This window comes from Nycticebus coucang, chromosome 3 (assembly GCF_027406575.1).
Source record: "Nycticebus coucang isolate mNycCou1 chromosome 3, mNycCou1.pri, whole genome shotgun sequence".
NCBI classification, from domain to species: Eukaryota; Metazoa; Chordata; class Mammalia; order Primates; family Lorisidae; genus Nycticebus; species Nycticebus coucang.
This window is the reverse complement of record NC_069782.1, coordinates 138037194-138058058: the sequence shown is the minus strand read 5'-3', so window position 1 is coordinate 138058058 and position 20865 is coordinate 138037194.

Here is a 20865-nt window from a genome sequence, read left to right as displayed (position 1 = left end):
AAGAAGGTTAGGTCAGTCTCTGGGAACAAAGTAATGATATGACTACCTTGATATTATGGTGACAATGTTCAGGAGGTGGTTGTGGGTTGGGCCATGTAGAAAAAAATGGTCAACAGGTGCAGAGAAGGTGGCTGAGAACCCAGAGAAGGAGACATGCAAGACAGAAAGAAAAGATGGTTTTGTTGTTGCAAGAGGACCACCATGAAGTGGAATCTGCAAGATACCCAAATACTATTTTAATGTATTCAGTGTTTAAAACTTGTAATCTGACTTCTGGATGGCTGTACTTAATGGTGGTAGTGTAGTAAATATTCTTCCAAAATTTCCTCTTCAAATAATACAAAGTGTCTTTGCAATTAGAAAACTTCCGAGTAAATCTACAGTCACAGGATTACTTTAAGATGAAGAGAGTAGTAACCACAAAATATATATGAAGAGAAAATTCACCAAAGCCAGTAGCCAAGGCTATACATGCTCCCGCTCTGCTGGCACCATAGGCAAGATTATGTGGTGTGTGAAGGTGGTCCTAGGCAAGCTGGTGGGAAGGCAAAGAAATGATACCAGCAAAGGGGGCCAAGGATGAGTTGTAATGACCAGCTGGAAAAGTTATCTTCATCTTAAACCTGAATCTATCAAAAAAGGCAGATCAAAGCCCTACCATACTTTCAAAGAATAGGATTTCAATGTACTTGTGATTCAAAACAAACATCAAATAAAGGGCCAGGCACTTGATTTAAAAACATCGACTTCACATTAAAAGGAAAATGAGATTTTTAAGAGATCCATTCTATGAGAAGAGGTAAGAGATTTAAGAGATGATTTAAGAGAAGAGGTAAATAAGTCTGATTTAAGAGAAAGGAACAATTTAAAGGAGCAGTCTTCTAAACATATGGCTCTGGAGGAGAAAAATAAGGCAAAAAAGGAAAGAAGTACTTTTGACAATTGGGTGGTAAAGGGGACAACCAAAAAAAAAAAAAAAAAAAAACCCAACCAATAACAATATGGTCTTTAAGAAAAAAGACAATCATAAAATTGATGAACTCCCAACTTTTCTCTTACAACCAACCAAACAAACAAACAAAATAAATTAAGTGGACATTTGCTAGACTAATAGAGAAGCACACCATTACATGTAAGAAACTTGCAAAACCTTTTATGTTCTAAAAGGAATGAAAATTTGGAAACAAAATTTTATACAAATCAACTGAGAAAAATCCTTTTATCCCAGAGAAATGTATCAAAGTAACTAAAATACATAGTAAAGTAAATGACAAGGAATTAAGATGATAGATTAAAAAAATATCTATTTAACCGAAAAGGAGGCAGGAATGGAGGAATAGAGAACCAAAAATTGCATTAAGGCACAAAGAAAACAAATAGAAGATATCAAATGGAAATTCTATATTCAATATAAATGGATTAAACTTTCAAAAAGGCAGAGATTAGGCTGGGCGTGGTGGCTTACACCTGTAATCCGAGCACTCTGGGAGGCAGAGGCGGGCAGATTGCCTAAGCTCACAAGTTCAAAACCAGCCTGAGGTAGAGTGAGATCCCCATCTCTAAAAATAGCCAGGTGTTGTGGTGGGCACCTGTAGTCCCAGCTACCCAGGAGGCTGAGGCAAGAGGATCACTTGAGCCGAAGAGTCTGAGGTTGCTGTGAACTATGATGCCACAGCACTCTACCAGGGGGTGACAAAGTGAGACTCTATCTCAAAATAATGTAAAATAAAATAAAAAACTGGTTGGAATAATTAAAAACATTATGATCCAACTAAATGTGTATTAAAGACAAAAATATTGAAATTAATTGAACAAATTTATAACATGTAAACAATTAAAAAGAGATATAGAGAGCTATACCAATATATAACAAAATTGACTTTGTGAACTAAAATAAAATATTAAGCCTTCCAGTTGATTGAAATGACTTTCTCTTGGCCAAAGAAACCCCCAAATACCCAGAAGTTCAGTTGCTGCCCCCCGTCTTGGAGATATCTTTTGAAATTCATTAGTATATCTATGGCTATACAAGACAAAACTTTAAATTACTCTTGCAGGTCACCAGTTTAATAATCACATCATGAGTCTATGTCCAGTGACTTATCTCTGATCAACAGATTTCCTTATCTTAAAACATTCCAATCCTTTAGACAAAGCTTCATTTCTATAACCAAGCACAAATTAAAGAATCTTTAAACCTGCCTGTAAGCTGTAATTCTCTGCTTTAGATGTTCTTGCATTTTCAGGTCAAACCAATGAGTACCTTCCATGTATTGATTTATGACTTTATGTGTAATTTGTCTCTGTGAAATTTATAAAACTAAACTACAAACCAACTATAGTGAAACCACTTGCCTTTTGGGCATGCCTCTCTTGCCTAGTGTCACATGTATTTAGCTCAGAATAAACCTTTTTAAATTATTTTATAGAGTTGGATTCTTTTCTTTTGACAACTTTAAGACAAATGTTATTATTACTCTTAAAAATGTGATAGAAAAAAATTTAGAATGATGCATGGACTAATCCATCAGGAATATATAACAATCATAAACAAATTTGTACCTAATAACAGGGTCCCAAAATACACGAAGAAAAATTTAACAGAACTGAAAGGAGAAATTGACTATACAGCAGTAATAGTGGGAGGCTTCCACTTCAATATACAACTTTTTATTATTGAAGTAAATAATAAAATTAGCCATTTTAAGGAGTACAATTTAGGGTCGGTTAGTATATTCACAATGTTTTGCAACAACCACCTACATTAAGTTGCCAAATATTTTTGTCACCCCAAAAGAGAAGTACTCCTTAAGCAGTTATCTCCCATTCCCTCACCTCCCCAGCCCATGGCAAACACATATCTGCTTTCTGTCTATATAGGTTTATTTATTCTGGATAATTCATGTAAATGTGAACAGAATATTTGCTTTTTGTGTCTGGTTTCTTTCACATAGCACGATGTATTTGAGGATGCAGTAGCATATGGAAGTACTTTGCTCTTCTTTGCAGGTGAATAGTATTCCATTGAAAGTGTCTACCACCTACTTTTAATGCAGTAGCTGTTGGTAGGTTTTATTTATTCTGTTTGGCAATTTTTAATAGTGCTGTTACAAATGCAGATGTACATTTATTTGTTTTATTTTTTTTTTTTTTTCACCATACACTGGTTTTATATACCATTTGACAAATTTTCATCACACTGGTTAACAGCCTTCCTGGCTTTTTCTTAGTTATTGTGTTAAGACATTTATATTCTACGTTTAGTAAGTTTCACATGTACCCTTGTAAGATGCACTGTAGATGTGATCCCACCAATTACCCTCCCTCTGCCTATCCTTCCCCCACCCCTCCCCTCCCTTTCCCCTTTCCCCATATTCTTAGGTTATAGTTGGGTTATAGCTTTCATATGAAAGATATAAATTAGTTTCATAGTAGGGCTGAGTACATTGGATACTTTTTCTTCCATTCTTGAGGTAGTTAACTAAGAAGAATATGTTCCAGCTCCATCCATGTAAATATGAAAGAGGTAAAGTCTCCATCTTTCTTTAAGGCTGCATAATATTCCCTGGTGTACATATACCACAATTTATTAATCCATTCATGGATTGATGGGCACTTGGGCTTTTTCCCATTTTTACCTTTTGGGGGTATATACCTAAAAGTAAAATTTGGGGGTAACATAATTCTATGTTTAACTTTTTAAGGATCTACAAAAATGTTTTTCACAGCAGCTGAACCAACCATGTTACATTTCCTCCAGCAGTGGAAAACTCTTCCAAATTAACTACATCTTTCCCAATATTTTCTATTAAAAAAAAAATTGTAGTCACCTATATTGTAGGGGTAGGGGTAGGAAGTTGTATCTTCTTGTGATTTTCTATTTGTCTTTCACTAATAACTACTGGTGTTGAGTATCTTTTCATGTGTTTGACATTTGTCCTTTTTTTTTTTTTTTTTGAAGAAATGTGTATTTACATTCTTCCCCCCTTTGAAATTGGGTTTTTTTTTTGATGTTGAACTGTAATAATTCTTTGTATGTAAGTATAAGACACCCTTATCAGATATGTGACTTATAAAACTTTTCTTCCATAAGTTGTCTTTTTATTTTCTTGATGATCCCTTTGATATATAAAAGTTCTAAATTCTGATGAAGTTCAATTTATTAATTTCTTGTTTTGGTACTTGCAATTTTGGTGTTATGTCTAAGAATTCATTGGCAAAATCAAGTTCATGAAGATAAACATGCTATGGTGTTATCCCTTATATTTGGGTCATTTTCTCATCTCATTTTGAGTTATTAATAATTTTTGCATATAATATAAGGTTTACTACTTTTTTCATGTGAATATCTAGTTGTATCACCACTGTTTGTTGAAGAGACTAGTCCTTCCTTCTGAATGGTCTTGGTCCACTTGTCAAAAACCAATTGGCCATAAATGAATTCATTTATTTCTGGTCACTCAAATCTGTTTCATTCTTTGATATGCCTATCCTAAACTTTAAAAAAGTTAACTCCAGCCTTGTTGTAAGTTTTAAAATGAAGGAGTATGAGTCCTCCAACTTCATTATCTTTTCAATATTGTTTTGGCTAGTCAAAGCCTTTTGCAATTCAATTAAATTTGAAGATCTCATGCATTTTCTTTTCTGAAAAAAGGCCTTTGGCATTCCATCTAAATTTTAAGATACCATTTTTTTTATTCTACAAGAAAAAGGCTATTGGAATATTTACAGGGATTATAGTGAATCTGAAAATCACATTGGGTAATATTACTTTCTTAACAATATTAAATTTTAATTTCCTGTTTGGACTACTTATTGTTGGTTTATAGAAACATAGTTAATTTCTGTGTGTTGATTTTGTGCCCTAGACTTTGCTAAATTTGTTCATTAACTCTGGTAGAGTTTTCTTTTTTTCAGATACTTTAGGATTTTTTATATATAGTATTAGGCTTCTGAGAATAAAAATTTACTTCTTTTTTTTCCAATTTGAATGCCTTTTATTTCTTTTTCTTGCATACTTTGTTTAAAACTTCTACTACAATGTTGAATAGCACTCATAAAAGTGGCTATTCCTGTCTTGTTCTCTTGTTTAGAAGAAATACTTTCAGCATTTTACCATTTAGTATATTACATTTTTTCCCATAAATGTGTTGTATTATGTTAAGAAAGTTGCCTTTCATTACAACTTTTTAATGAAAAAATATTGACTTTTGTCCAACCATTTCTGCATCATTTGTGATGACTACCACATACATAATTGTTTTTGTCTTTTCTTTTTTTATTATATTAATTGATATCTTTCTTCTGAACCACTCTTATATTTCTTGTAAAATTTTCATTTGTTCATGGTATTTAATACTATTAATATACTGGTATATTCAATTTACTAGTATTTTGAGAATTTTATATCTTTGTAAGTAATATTGTTCTGTAGTTTTATTTATTTTTTAATAATGGTATACCTTTTGTATCAGGGTAATTTCAGCTTCGTAAAATAAGCTAGAAAATGTCTCATTGTTTTCTATCTTTTTGGAAGAGTTTGAGAAGAATAGTGTAATTCTTTAAATATTTTGTAAAATATACCAATGTTATCTGGTATATTATAATACCAAGTTATTATAATAACTTGATAATATACCAAGTTATCTGGTTTGATCCTTTCTTTTTTGAATTTTTTTCCATTCCTAATTCATTGTTTTACTTTTTATGTACCCATGTAGATTTATCATTTTATGTACCCATATAGATTTATCATTTCTTTCTAAATCAGTTGTGCTAATTTGTCTGTTTCTAGGAATTTGTCCATTTCTTCTGGTATCTAGGTTATTGGCTTACAATTATTGTAGTATTCTCTCATAATCCTTTTTATTTTTGTAATTAATAGTAGTGTTCTCACATTCATTTATGATTTAGTTATTTATATCCTCTCTCTCTCTCTTTTTCTTTGTCAGTCTAGCTAAAGTTTGGTTCACATTACTAATCTTTCTAAAGCACCATCTTTTATTTCATTGATGCTCTCCATTGTTTTCCATTTTGTTCCATTAATTTCTTCTCTAGTCTTTATCCTTCTTTTCTTCTCCTGACTTTGTATTTATTTTTATTTCCTTTTTACTAGTTCCTTAAAATTTGATGTTAGTTATGGATTTGAGATATTTTTCTTTTATAATGTTATGCAGTTACAGCTATAGCTTTCCCTGTTAGCACTGCTTTTACGGAATCTCCTAAGTTCTAGCATATTTTGATTTGTTTTCATTCAGCTCCAGGTTGTTGCTAATTTTCCCTATGATTTCTTTTTTGACTTGCTTGTTATTGAGGATTGAGCTATTTAACTTTCACCTATTTTTAAATTTTTTTGTTATTAATTCTTAGCTTTATTTCATTCCAATCAGGAAAATTATTTTGTGTGATTTTAGTTTTTAAAAGGTTTACTGAGAATTGGCTTGTGGTCTAATACACGGCTTTTGTGGAGAACATGCCATGAGTGTTTGAGAAGAACGCTTATTCTGCTGTTGTTGGGTGGAATGTTCTATGGATATCTATTAGATTGAATTGTTTCAAAGTTTTTCAGTTCTATGTCCTCATTGATCTTGTTCTTAGTGATTCTATTTATGTTTGAAAGTGTCAATCCTCACTTGTTACTGCAAACATTTCTGTTTCTCTTTTTAATGTTGCTGATGTTTAATATGTATATTTGGGTTTCTAGGCTTGGTGCATACAAGATCTGACAATGAATTCCGCCAACTTTCCACCACGTGCTTACATTGGCAGCACTGTACAACAAACCCTGTAAGTTTTTTTTATAAATTTGGTATATCAGAGTCTCACAGTTGTGTGTGTGTTGACATATGATGGTGTCTTGCTAAGTGGCACTCATTATTGTTGTTGTGTGTTTTTGTGTACTATCATGAGAATGTGGGAGCTTGAATTAGAGCAACCATTAAACATTTGTAAATTTCTTAATATTGTCAAGAGTAGAAGTGAATGCCATGAAGAAAACAGCAGTGTACAAATGGATTAAATGTTTTTCTGAGGGTAGAGAAAGCCTAACTGCTGAAGAGAGGTCAGGCTGGCCCGTAATGAGCAGAACTGACAAAAACATTGCAAAAATTGATTGAATTATGTGTCAAAATCATTGGCTCACTATGAGAAGCGTAGCAGACAAAGTAAACATTGACAGAGAAACAGGAAAATGTTATCTAAAAATATTAGCCTTTAACTCCTGGCTCTTGCATCACGAGAGTGCACCAGCTTACATGGCACTGCTAAGGAAGCAGTTTTTAGCCAGTAAACAAATAACTCTATTGAAACACCCTCTCTTCTCACCTCTTTATCTGATATGGCCCCCCAATGACTTTTTTCTTTACTCAATAATAAAGAAAATATTAAAGGAAAGACATTTTGTTGAAGTTTGAGTAATAATATGACAGTTTTGATGGCCATTCCACAAAAAGAGTTCCAAAATTGCTTTGAAGGGTGAACTAGGTGCTGGTGTTACTGCATAGTTTCCCAAGGGGAGTACTTTGAAGATGACTATAGTGATATTCAGAAATGAAGCACTTTTTCTAGGATGAGTTTGCAAACTTAATTGTCAGAACCTATATATACTCCTATGTCTTATTATATATTCTTGAAGACTCAACTCTTTTATAAAAATGTAATGTTTCTTGAAATCTCAAAACAATTTTTGATGTAAATTCTATGTTCTGTGATATTAGTGTGGCACAACTGATTAGGCACCTCAGTTGTCTTTTGTGGGACCGTTTTTGTTCTTCTTCATTTGGATCTAATGTGAGCCTTTATACATAGCATACGGCTGAATAATTTTCAAAAACTCTTTCTGCAATATTTGCCTTGATTAAAGAATTTTAACCAGTAACATTTAAAATAGTTACTGATAAGGAAGTATTTTATGTGATTTTCTATTTGTTTTCTATATATCGTATACATTTTCTGTCCCTAATTTCCTCCATTACTACCTTTATTTTTATTTAGTTGATTTTTATAGTGTACTTTTTTGATTCCATTTTAACTTTTGTGCATATTTTTAGATTTTTTTTAGTGATTACCATGTGAATTGTAATTAATATCTAAAATTTATAACATTCTGGGTTGAATTTGTACCAACTGAGGTTCAGTAGCATATGCCCTCTTTGCTTCTGTACATCTAGTTCCCTTGCTTATGTTGCTATTTGCACAAATTATACCTTTGTACATTAATTTCCTGATTAATGCAGATTTATAATCATGGTTTTATCTCTTCATCTTTCGAATCAATGGTAAGAGGATTCGAAGCAAATGATAAGAGGAATTGCAGAACAAATTACAATAATACTGGGTTTTATGTTTAGTTTTTGGGTTACTTTACTGGAATTTTTTATGTCCACATATGACCAGTTACTATATAGTATCCTTCATTTCAGCCTAAAAGACTACCTTTACCATTTCTAATGGGGTAAATTTATTAGCATCAAACTTTCTCAGCTTCTGTTTGTCTGGTAATGTCATAATTTCTTCTTCATTATGATGGAGTAGTTTTGGTTTATATATATATTTCTTGGTTGAAACTTAAAAAAAATTCTTTAATTGCTCCCTTTGGGTTTCCATGGTTTCTGATAAAAATTTTTCTTTTACTTCATTGAGAACCCCCTGTATTTGGTGAGTCATTGTTTTCAAGCTACTTTTTGCTTTTCAATACTTTGATTGTAATGTGACCTGGTGTAGATCTCTATGTTTATCCCTCATGAAATGTGTTAATCTTGAATGTATAGGTCTAAGTCTTTTATCAAAATTTGGAAGGTTTAGGCCACTTTTTAAAAAAAATACTCTTTCTGCTCCCTTTCTGTCTATTCACTCCCTCTGAAATTCTCATTCTGTGCATGTTGCATATAGATTGATGTTATCCCATAGATTTTTTGAGCTGTGTTCATTTTTCTTCATTTTTCTTTTTTTTCTATCCTCAGATTAGATAATTTCAGTTTATGGAGTTTTAAATCAGCTCTATTGACTCTTTTTTCTGCCTAATTAAATATAGTATTAAAATCTTTTAATTAGTTTTTCCTTGTCAATTATTGTACTTTTGCCTCCCTCCAGAATTTTTGTTTGGCTCCTTTTTTATCATTTTCACCTTTTTATTGTTATGTTTTGTTTATTCATAGATTGTTCTCCTGGTTTCCTTTTGCTTTTTGACCATGGTTTTATCAGACTTCTAGGAATATTGACCATGGTTTTTGACCATGGTTTTATCAGACTTCTAAGAATATGTAAGACACTTGATTTAGTCTTTGATATAAATCCAATGCCTGTGCTTCTCCAGGGACAGGTTTTGTTATTTTTTCTGTAAATAGGACATACTTTCTTATTTCTTTTAATGCTTCTGTTTTTGTTTATTTAAAACATAATAATTTGAGTATTGTATTGTGGTAAGTCTGTTCTTTCAATCCTCAGGGTTTGTTTTTGTTGCTTTCTGTGGGTTATAGTTATTGGCTTGTGAAATGACTTTTAAAAATATTTTTGTAAAGCCTATGTTTCTTTTAGTGGTGATCTCTGCAATATCTTCTTTTGCCTTCTGCTCAGCTAGTGCTTTGACAGACTTCTTTGAATGTCAAGATACCCACTCTCTCTCCACTCTGCCAAAAAAGTAAAAGAAAGAGAAAGTGATAGGGAAAATCAAAATGAAGACAAAACTCTTGGGGTAGAGACAAGATGGCTGACTGAAGCCAGCTTTTCACAGAGGCTCCTGTCCAGAAGGAGAGTTAAAGGACAGAAATTTAGCAAGTAACCTGGTGGATTAGAGCTGCACCAAGAGAGAAGGTTGAAGAACACACATCAACCATGCTGAGGCAAGCTGCAACCACAAGGATACAAACAAAAGGTACAAAATTCATCACCAAGCAGACGGGAGTCCCCTACCCTATGAGAACGGCTCAGAGGGCCACACAAACAAACGAGCAGAGTTCAAAGTTCCTCCCACTACACTCCATGGGGAGACCCTCTAAAAACTGCACCTACCACCCCTACTAGGGTGCCACGGCGTTCTCCTGTCAGGCATAAAACTGTGTAAAACTGTATATATTCTCTACCTGCAACTCTGAGTTCCCAGCACTCCCCTCCACTCTCACTCAGAGGTCTAGAGGCCTGTCCCCCAGGTGTCCAGATTTTTGGGTGATTTCTCAAGGGGTGTGGATAGGCCCTAAACTGCAGCTGGTCAGTGCTGACTCTGCAGCATGGGAGTGAGGAAAGGATGGTCAGTTGAGAGGGAACCACACCAGATTGGTGGTGCCCCGAGGCTCAGTGCAGCAACTGTCTTTTGGCAAAAATAGGGCTCACTCCCAGATATTCCGAAGCCACACTCCCTTTCTCCCTGGGCAACCAGAGGAGGCTGGGCATCTACTCAGGTGGCAACCACCATGGAACAGATCTGGGACGGAAATGCAGGCCCCATGAGTAAAGGGTTTGCCTGAGGCAGTACCGGCCTGGGTGGAGCGCAGTGACTAGAAATGCACATGAAGAGCCCGGAAGTTCCCAGGGTGGGGCTGACCCAGAGGACCAATTTACTGAGCCTAAGACACACCTGGCCCTCAGGGGATCGTCAGCCTATAGACAAAGGAAGACAGGAGGATAGAACTGACAGGTAACTGAATACAAACCTGCAGGAGCAAAGACAGGGCCTGAGGCGCAGGCTCTGGGAACTCAAAACAGCTTCTCTTCTGCAGGGGAATTTAGCAGGGACAGAAACAAATTCCCACAAAGTTGTTTTGTTCTGTTCTGTCAGTAACATCAATCAGGGGCAGGGCTGGAACTGAGTGAACACCACCAGCATCCATCAAGTGCCAGAGGTTGTCAGGCCTCACCTCCCCCTGTTAGATAGAGGCAGAGCGCAGTGGCCTGGCTGAGCAGAAATAGATTTCCTTGTGATTTAGGCAGGTGCAAACCCCTGGAGTAACTACAGGCAACTGGGTCAGAGCCCTGTGGGATTATCAGTGACTGGGTGTGACAAAGGTGCAAGGTGAGGAAGGAGGCATCAAACTTCTGAGACTTATCTATTTGCTGGGTGGGTCCTCCTGACTCCACGGAGCACCAGAGCAAGCCATATCAGAGTAGTCACTAGACCCCTGCGATCCAGTTGCCAGAGACCTTTAAAACTCTCCCACCTGAGACAGGTACTGACTGAGACAATTGATTTGGACCTTTTGAACTGAGCCAATCACCCAAGGACTATTCAGGTGGTGCCCTGAGTGTGTGGTTGTAGGAAGTTTTGATTTTCCTTGTCTAATTGTTGCCTGGGGTGTGTGTGTGTGTGACTTAATTGCTGGTATTTCTCCACAGCTGAGACTTCAACCTAGAGTAACTGTTTCACTAGGGTCGAACAGAGAACAGCTGAAAACAAGACAGAACCATTTAGCCCCACCACAACAAACAGGTCCCCAGTATCTCAGGTCATAGCACTGTACGGGTCCTCAACAAAGCTCCAGGGGAAAAAAAATGGTGTAAAACAATCATGGGGCGGAGTCAGTGGAAAAACTCTGGTAACATGAATAACCAGAATAGATCAACCCCCCCCAAGAAAAGATATGGCAGATATAACTTAAGATCCCATTCATAAACAGCTGGCCGAGATGTCAGAAATTGAATTCAGGATTTGGATTGCAAACAAGATTAATAGAATGGAGGAAAATTTGGAATTAGAAATTCGAGGAACAATTCAAAACTCGGAATTAGAAATTTGAGGAGAAATTAAAAAATTGTCTCAAGAATGTAATGAATTTAAAAACAAAAACCACAAAACATTTTGATGCACTGAAGCAAGAATTAGCAGCCCTCAAAGATCTGAAAAATACAGTAGAAGCCTTCAGTGACAGAGTGGAGCTAGCAGAAGAAAGGATTTCTGACATTGAAGATAAAGCCTTTGAATGCTCCCAGACTCTCAAAGAGGAAGAGAAAAGGAGAGCAAAAACGAATAATTCTCTCAGAGAGCTCTGGGATAATTTGAAGAAGGCTAATATCTGCCTCATTGGAATCCCTAAAAGTGATGAAGTGGCCTTGCAAGGCACAAAGGCCTTTTTCCATGAAATTATGAAAGAGAATTTTCTAGACATGCCAAGAGATTCTGAAATTCAGATAGCAGACAGTTTCAGAACCGCAGTATGACTCAATCCGAATAAGACAGCCCCCAGGCATATCAAAACTAACTTCACTAAAGTTAATATGAAGGAGAAAATTGTGAAACCAGCCAGACATAAGAAATCCATTATCTACAAAGGGAAGAATATTAGCATGATTGCAGATCTCTTTACTAAAACTTTTCAAGCCAGAAGAGGGGTTATTGACTTTTAATCTCCTAAAGCAAAATAACTTTCAACCCCGGATCTTGTATCGAAGTAAGCTGAGTTTCATTTATGATGGAGAAACTAAATACTTTAGTATCATTCATATGTTGAAGAAATTTGCCATAACCAAACCAGCTCTTCAGGATATTCTCAGACCTATCCTCCATAATGACCAGCCCAATCCTCTACCACAAAAGTAAACTCACTCAGAAACTTTTGATCAAACTCTAACTTCCACAGTGGTGAAGGATCAAAATAGTCCACTGGACTTTCAAAAAACTCGATACCCAAAATTTTACCAGACTTATCAATATTCTCCATTAATGTGAACGGCTTAAAATGTCCTCTAAAGAGGCACAGGTTAGCTGACTGGATACAAAAACTCAGGCCAGATATTTGCTGCGTACAAGAGTCACATCTTACCTTAAAAGATATGTATAGACACAGGGTGAAAGGATGGTCATCCATATTTAAGGCAAATGGTAATCAGAAAAAAGCAGGTGTTGCAATTCTATTTTCAGATACAATAGGCTTTAAACCAACAAAAGTAAGGAAGGATAAGAATGGTCACTTCATATTTGTTAAGGGTAATAATATGATGAGATTTCAATTATCAATATTTATGTACGCAACCAGAATGCACCTCAATTAATAAGAGAAACTGTAACAGACATGAGCAAATTGATTTCCTCAAGCTCCATGATAGTTGGAGATTTCAACACTCCTTTGGCAGTGTTGGATCGATCCTCCAACAAGAAGCTGAGCAAAGAAATTTTAGATTTAAAGCTAACCATCCAACATTTGGATTTACCAGACATCTATAGAACATTTCATCCCAACAAAACAGAATACACATACTTCTTATCAGCCCATGGAACATACTCCAAAATTGATCACATCTTAGTTCACAACTCTAACCTCAGTACATTTAAAGGAATAGAAATTATTCCTTGCATCTTACTCAGACCACCATGGAATAAAAGTTGAACTCAGTAACAACAGGAATCTGCATACTCATACAAAAACATGGAAGTTAAATAACCTTATGCTGAATGATAGCTTTGTCAGAGATGAGATTATGAACAAACTTGCCAAATTTTTGGAACAAAATGACAATGAAGACACGAACTATCAGAACCTCTGGGATACCGCAAAGGCAGTCCTTAAGAGGGAAATTTATAGCACTGCAAGCCTTCTTCAAGAGAACGGAAAGAGAGGAAGTTAACAACTTAATGGGACATCTCAAGCAACTGGTAAAGGAAGAACATTCCAACCCCAAACCCAGTAGAAGAAAAGAAATAACCAAAATCAGAGCAGAATTAAATGAAATTGAAAACAAAAGAATAATACAACAGATCAATAAATCAAAAAGTTTGTTTTTTGAAAAGGTCAATAAAATAGATAAACCTTTGGCCAACCTAACCAGGAAAAAGAGAGTAAAATCTCTAATCTCATCAATCAGAAACGACAAAAATGAAATAACAACAGACTCCTCAGAAATTCAAAAAATCCTTAATGAATATTACAAGAAACTTTATTCTCAGAAATATGAAAATCTGAAGAAAATTGACCAATACTTGGAAGCACGTCACCTTCCAAGACTTAGCCAGAATCAAGTGGAAATTTTGAACAGTCCCATTTCAAGTTCTGAAATAGCATCAACCATACAAAATCTCCCTAAAGAGAAAAGCCTGAGAACAGATGGCTTCATGTCAGAATTCTACCAAACATTTAAAGAGGAATTAGTACCTATATTACTCAACCTGTTCCAAAATGTAGAAAAAGTAGGAAGACTATCTAACACATTCTATGAAGCAAACATCACCCTGATTCCCAAACCAGGAAAAGACCCAGCAGGAAAAGAAAATTATACACCAATATCACTAATGAATATAGCTGCAAAAATATTCAATAAGATCCTAACAAACAGAATCCAGCAACACATCAAACAGATTATATATCATGACCAAGTTGGTTTTATCCCAGGGTCTCAAGGCTGGTTCAATATCCATAAATCTATAAGCATAATGCAGCACATAAACAAATTAAAAACCAAAGACCATATGATTCTCTCAATTGATGCAGAAAAAGCTTTTGATAATATCAGCATCCCTTCATGATCAGAACACTTAAGAAAATTGGTATAGAAGGGACATTCCTTAAACTCTTAGAGGCCATCTACAGCAAACCCACAGCCAATATCGAATTGAATGGAGTTAAATTGGTATCATTGCCACTCAGATCAGGAATCAGACAAGGCTGCCCATTGTCTCCACTGCTCTTTAATATTATAATGGAAGTTTTAGTCACAGCAATTAGGGAAGAAAAGACGATCAAGAGTATCCATATAGAATTAGAAGAGATCAAACTTTCGCTCTTCGCAGATGCTATGATTGGATATATGGAAAACACCATGGATTCTACTACAAACTCTTAGAAGTGATCAAGGAATACAGCAGAGTCTCAGGTTAAAAAATCAACATTTATAAATCAGTAGCCTTTATATATACCAACAGTAGTCAAGCTGAGAAAACAGTTAAGGACTCTATTCCATTCACAGTAGTGCCAAAGAAGATGAAATATTTGGGAGTTTATCTAAAAAAGGACATGAAAGAGCTCTATAAAGAGAACGATGAAACGTTAAGAAAAGAAATAGCTGAAAATGTTAACAAATGGAAAAACATACCATGCTTATGGCTGGGAAGAATCAAGATTGTTAAAATGTCCATACTACCCAAAGCAATATACAATTTTAATGCAATCCCTATTAAAGCTTCACTGTCATACTTTAAAGATCTTGTAAAAACAATGATTCGTTTTTTATGGAATCAGAAAAAAACCTCGAATAGCCCAGGCATTACTCAGAAATAAAAACAAAGCAGGAGGACTCATGCTACTCAGATGATACTATAAATCGATAGTGATCAAAACAGCATGGTACTGGCACAAAAACAGAGAAGTAGATGTCTGCAACAGAATAGAGAACAAAGCGATGAACCCAGCTACTTACTGTTATTTGATCTTTGACAAGCGAATTAAAAACATTCAGTGGGGAAAAGGTTCCCTATTTAACAAATGGTGCTGGGTGAACTGGCTGGCAACCTGCAGAAGACTGAAATTGGACCCACACCTTTCATCATTAACTAAGATAGACTCTCACTGGATTAAATATTTAAACTTAAGACATGAAACTGTAAAAATATTAGAAGAGAGTGCAGGGAAAACCCTTGAAGAAATCGGCCTAGGAGAGTATTTTATGAGGAGGACCCCCTGGGCAATTGAAGTAGCTTCAAAAAAATACACTACTGGGACCTGATCAGACTAAAAGGCTTTTGCACAGCCAAGAACACAGTAAGTTAAGTAGCAAACAGCCCTCAGAATGGGAGAAAATATTTGCAGGTTATATCTCACAAAGTTTTAATAACCAGAATCCACAGAGAACTCAAACATATAAGCAAGAAAAGAACAAGTGATCCCATGTCAGGCTGGGCAAGGGACTTGAAGAGAAACTTCTCTGAAGAAGACAGGCGCATGGCCTACAGACATATGAAAAAATGCTCATCATCTTTAATCATCAGAGAAATGCAAATCAAAACTACTTTGAGATATCATCTAACTCCAGTAAGATTGGCTCATATCACAAAATCCCGAGACCAGAGATGTTGGCGTGGAAGTGGAGAAAAGGGAACACTTCTACATTGCTGGTGGAAATGCAAATTAATGCATTCCTATTGGAAAGATGTTTGGAGAACACTTAAAGATTTAAAAATAGATCTGCCATTCAATCCTATAATTCCTCTACTAGGTATATACCCAGAAGACCAAAAATCACAACATAACAAAGATATTTGTACCAGAATGTTTATTGCAGCCCGATTCATAATTGCTAAGTCATGGACAAAGCCCAAGTGCCCATTGATCCACGAATGAATTAATAAATTGTGGTACATGTACACCATGGAATACTATGCAGCCTTAAAGAAAGATGGAGACTTTACCTCTTTCATGTTTATGTGGATGGAGCTGGAACATATTCTTCTTAGTAAAGTATCCAAGAATGGAAGAAAAAGTACCCAATGTACTCAGCCCTACTATGAAACTAATTTATGGCTTTCACATGAAAGCTATAACCCAGTTATAATCTAAGAATAGGGGGAAGGGGGAAAGGGGCGGGAGTGGGGAGGTGGGTCGAGAGAGTGTGATTGGTGGGATTACACCTGTGGTGCGTCTTACAAGGGTATATGTGAAACTTAGTAAATGTAGAATATAAATGTCTTAACACAATAACTAAGAAAATGCCAGGAAGGCTATGCTAACCAGAGTGATGAAAATGTATCAAATGGTATATAAAACCAGTGTATGCTGCCCCATGATCACATTAATGTACACAGCTATGATTTAAAAAAAAAAAAAAAAAGACAAAACTCTCAGTCTTTAAATATTGACTCTGTCTGGAACTTTTTCAACATCCAGGCTGTTGACAACTCTGCCTTAGCTTTCCTTTTCTGCTTGCATCGTGACTAGAGATCAGTTAGAGGTGAGATCTAAGGGTCTTCTCAGGTCTTCATGGAGCATAGGCCTTGTCATTGGTACGTGTGTAATTTTCTAAAATGACAGTATACGCAGATGATTTTTACGTTCGCTTTATTTCATTTTATTTGACACATATGAAATGCACATATTACTGGTACAGTATGATTTGATATGTATATGCATTGGTAATGAGAAAATAAGGGTATTAGCATGTTCATCACTTTCAAGATTTATCATTTCTTTCTGGTGGGAATATTCAAATCCTTTCTTGTATTTAATTTGAAATATACAATAGCACGTTGTTAACCATGGCCACCATTCCGTGCCCAAAATGTGGTATGAATGCATAATAAAATACTATCCACTTATAAGAAAGAATGATATTCTACAATTTGCTGCCACATGGATTGACTGGGGGGACATTACGCTAAATGAAACAAGCCAACCACAAATTCTTGTGAATTCCATACTTTTCCAAAGAGAATTTCAGCTTTTCTCCCTGACTTTCAGCACTCTATTGTTTGCTTAAATTGTAATTATTTGCCCCAAGTGGGCAACAGATGCAGGTTGTCATTTGCCTTCCAGAGTTTTTGAAAACAGGCCTGCTTCTTTTGTATTCTGTATGAGTTCTGAGTTAGGTGAAAAAAAGTCAAGTCCTTGCAATAATCCTCAGAAAGTTTAGAACAGATAACACAATCATTTAAAAACATTTTCTTCTCTGCTTCTCTCAGAGTCGGGTTCAGAGTCCCACACTGAGAATTTGGTTTATCTTCAAGACCTTGCTGAGACTGAGAAGAAGTGGTGCAAGCACTGGTGAAAGAGCCATGATGCTTTTATCTTGATTCAGCATTTAACCGGCTGCTGTAAACTTTGGCTGTTTTTCATTGCTCTCTGAATGTTGATTTTGACTTTTTTTTTTTTTTTTTTGCTTGAGTCTGTGGATATTTCCTGCACAGGTGATTGGAGAAATGGACCCTTTGAGCTACCAGTTTCAACCTTTTTGCTGATATTCACAATACCTAACTTTTAATAATGGATGGGGTAAATAGGCAGAAGATCAACAAGAAAATAGAAATCATGAATAACATAATGAGGCAACTAGACTTAATATACATTTGTGAAACACCTCATTACCAACATCAGAATGCACATTCTTCTCAGCTACACATGGGGCATTCTCAAATATAGCCAGGATAACTAGGACCATACGTGGGGTCATAAAACAAAACTTGATAAATTTAGTTCTCTAACAACAATAGAATTGAATTTGAAATCAGTCACAAAAGTAAAAATAGGGAAATTTTAAAAGGTGGAGAAATTAACATGCTGCTATGTAACTAATGGGTCAAAGAACAAATTACAAGAGCAATGGAAATAACTTGGGAAGAAAGAAAATAAAAACATAAAATAAAAAATTTTATGAGATACAGTTTAATCAGTATTGATAAAGGAAACTTTATAGCCTATACTTTAAAAAATGGTTAAGAAATAATTGAAATCAAGAAGCTAATATTCCACTTTAAGAAAATAGGATGAGAAGAGCAAAATGAACTCAAAGGAAGTAGAGGAAATAACATAATATTGACAATAAAAAATAATAATAAAACATAACAGCAAATCAATAGAGAAGGCCAGTGAAACTAAATCTGGCCCCATGAAATGATCAACACCTTTGACAAAATGTTAGCTGAAATTAATAAAAACAAAAAGAGACAGAAAATTCAAATCATTAAAATCAGGAATGAAATGTGTATGAATTATAGCAAGAAATAAAAACTAAAGGCTAATATCCCTTATGAATATAGATACAAATATTCTTAATATTTCCAAAAAATTATGTCTAGCACATTAAAAGCACAATAAAATAAAACTATACAACGTGATCAAGTAGGATTTATCACAGGAATAAAAAGTTTTAGCACTCAAAAATCAATCAATGATATCCTTTTATTAATGGATAAAAGGGAACAAAAACCTGCATGATCATCTTAATAGGTACAGAAAAAGTGAAATTTGGAAAAAAATCACACTATTTTATAATAAAAACACTGAACAAATTAGAAATACAAATTATCTTTCTTACCATATATAGGACATCTATGTAAAAATACTGATATCATAACACTTAATGGTGAATGACTGAATGCTTTCCTTCAAAAAATTATATAAGAGAAAGGTAAAAATCATTTATTACATTTATTCCACACTGTATTGGAGGTGGGGGGGGAAGAAATGAACTGAAATATATCCACATTAGAGAGGAGATAGAAATGTTCTTTATTCACAAAGAATATGATCTTGTGTAAAGAAAATTCTAAGAATATTGTACACGCACCTGCACAGTTAAAAGTGGCAAATGTGTTTGGTAAGGTTGCAGGATACAAAACTGATATTCAAAATTCTATTGTATTTCACAGCTTGGACCCTGTAGGTCAAGCAGCTAAGGTGCCAGCCACCTACACCAGAAGTGGAAGGTTCAAATCCAGCCAGGGTCTGCCAAACAACAATGATAACTACAACCCAAAAATAGCCATAGTCCCAACTACTTGGGAGGCTGAGGCAAGAGAATTGCTTAAGTCTAGGAATTGAAGGTTGCTGTGAACTGTGATGCCACAGCACTCTACCCAGGGTGACAGCTTGAGGCTCAGTATTTCTACATACTGTCAATGGGCAATCTGAAAATGAAATTAAGAAAACAATTCCATTTATAATGGCATTAAGAGACTACATTCTTTAAATAATGTAAGAAAATAAATACATGAAATATATAGGCAGGTCTACAAAATATTGTTGAAAAAATGAAAAGTCATCAAAAAAATGAAAGGATATTATAAATTCATTGAATGAAAAGCTTAATATTATTAAATTGGAAATACTCTCCCAACTCATCTAAAGATTTAACACATTAGCTATTAAAAACCCAGCTAGAGTGCCATGTAGACTCCTGAAGTCTAGTGATCCCCCTGCCTCAGCTTCCCAGGTACTTGGAACACAGATGCCCACCACAATGCCCAGCTAGTTCTTTCTATTTTTAGTAGAGACAGGGTCTTATTCATGCTCAGGTCTTATTCTTGCTCAGGATTGTTTTGAACACCTGAGTTCAAACAATTCACCCTCCTCAGCCTCCCAGAGTGCTGGGATTATAGGTATGAGCCTATAAGCCCATTAGAATCACCATGGAGTACAGCTCCAGCGGGAAGGCCACTGGGGAAGCCGATGTGCCCTTCGATACCCATGAGGACGCTGTCGCAGCCATGCTCAAGGACCGGTCCCACGTTCATCATAGGTATATTGAACTGTTCCTGAATTCATGTCCAAAAGGCAAATAAGAGTTCCAGGGGCTCCAGATGATAAATTAAGGATGAAGCAGGAGGCGTTTCATTTGCACATCTTTCTCAGACATATGATGTGATGTTCCAGGTTTCTTTCAGCAGCAACTGCTAGAGAAAGGGTTTTGGTGTTTTGGGTTAATTGCTTTTAAGAAAATTTTCACAGTGGACTATTTAGAGAAATAAACCACAAATTACAGCTTTTGTTTAAATTGTCTATCATCTGATTTAAAAATCTGGTCTTAATGAGTATTTCATATGATTAAACAGTTTGTTTTCTTAGAGGAAATGTTACCAGTTGTAAAAACTACACATTTGTATTCTGTACTACTCTTAATCCCATTTAAAAAACAATTTTTAAAAATAAATAAAAAGTTAGATTATTTCCACTTCCTAATTTTAAACTTATTACCTAGCTACAGTAATAAAGACAAGAGTACTGCTGATAGAAAGTTTGACATGTAAATTGTGGACTATAATTAAGAGTCCAGAAATAAACCCTTACAATTATGTCATATGACATTCAACAAGAATATCAAGACAATTACGTAGTACATGGGAAAGAATAGATTGTATTTTAGCAAGTTGCGCTGAGGCAATTAGGATATTCATAAATGAAATAATGAATTTGTACCCTAACTCAAACGATATACAAAATTTGTTAGAAAAAAAAAATC